Below are 1,338 nucleotides of genomic sequence, written 5' to 3'. Positions count from 1 at the left end.
TATATATATATATATATATTCGTGTATGTGTATATAAATGTGTATAAGTGTGTGTGTGTGTAAGTATATATATATTATTTCATATATATATTACACATATATATTATATATATATGTATGCATTATGCTATATGTGTTGTGTGTGAAATTTTTCTTCTTTCGTTAAATAAAACTAATGCAAAATTGATCATCCTTTTCCTGCTTTCGCTTTCGGTTTTGTCTCCTCAAAACAATTTTTCCCCGGTAATTAAAAGCTTTTGCTTGCAGTTGTGGTTCCGTTTTATAATAAGATCCGTTGTCTCCGGCGAGAATCGGTCTGTGACTGGAGAAAACATGATGTACAGCCAGAGTTTTTGTTGTCGCTTCGTAACGTTAGCATCGTCGTGTTGCCGAAGTATGAGTGAGGCAAAAGTGAGTGCACGTGTGAGTGTGAGTATGAGGACATGTATTGATGATGGTAGCAGTGGTATAAGTGATGATGCTGATGGTGGTAGGAAGAGTAAATATATGGGCGGAGCGGAACATCAATCAATCCATCATAATTTATATGTAATATCTATCTATCTATCTATCTATCTATCTATCTATCTATCTATCTATCTATCTATCTATCTATCTTTATCTACAGGGTACATATAAGTACATGAATATGTATGTGTATACAAGTAAATATATGTATGTATGTTTATATATATGTATATATATTTTTTGTTTCTGTCGTTAGAGTGCGGCCATGCTGGAACACCGCTTTTGAATTTTAGTCGAGCGAATTGACTCAAGTTTTAATTTCTGCTTTTGTTTTTTTTTTTGTTCTTTTTTTTTTGAAAGCCTGGTATATTTCCGTCGGTGTATTCACCGAACCGCTAGAAATTACGGGGACGTAAACACACCAACACAGGTTGTCAAGCGGTGGTGGCTGATGTGGAGGGACAAACACAAAGACACACACACAATACACAATACACATACACACAAACAAATGACAAGCACATACACGTATATAGATTTACAGACAGATAAACAGATAGATAGACAGACAGACAGACAGACAGATAGATAGATAGATAGATAGATAGATAGATAGATAGATTTATAAATAGACAGGCAGAGAGATATGGATATAGATATATGCGAGAGCTAATGGTGAGAATATAAGCTTTATTTGACTAAATTCTTTGTTTTCTTTTCCTTTTTCTTTCTTACCTGTTGTATCTTATCTTTTAATCTTTTACCTGTCTCAGTCATTAGACTGCGGCTATACTGGAGCACCACCTTGAATGGTTTTAGTCAAACGAATCAAACGCAGAAGTTATTGTTTTTTTTTTTTAATTCTTAAAG

The sequence above is a fragment of the Octopus bimaculoides genome, chromosome 18 (assembly GCF_001194135.2).
Source record: "Octopus bimaculoides isolate UCB-OBI-ISO-001 chromosome 18, ASM119413v2, whole genome shotgun sequence".
NCBI classification, from domain to species: domain Eukaryota; kingdom Metazoa; phylum Mollusca; class Cephalopoda; order Octopoda; family Octopodidae; genus Octopus; species Octopus bimaculoides.
The sequence above is the reverse complement of the archived record's forward strand: the minus strand, read 5'-3'. Positions refer to the sequence as shown.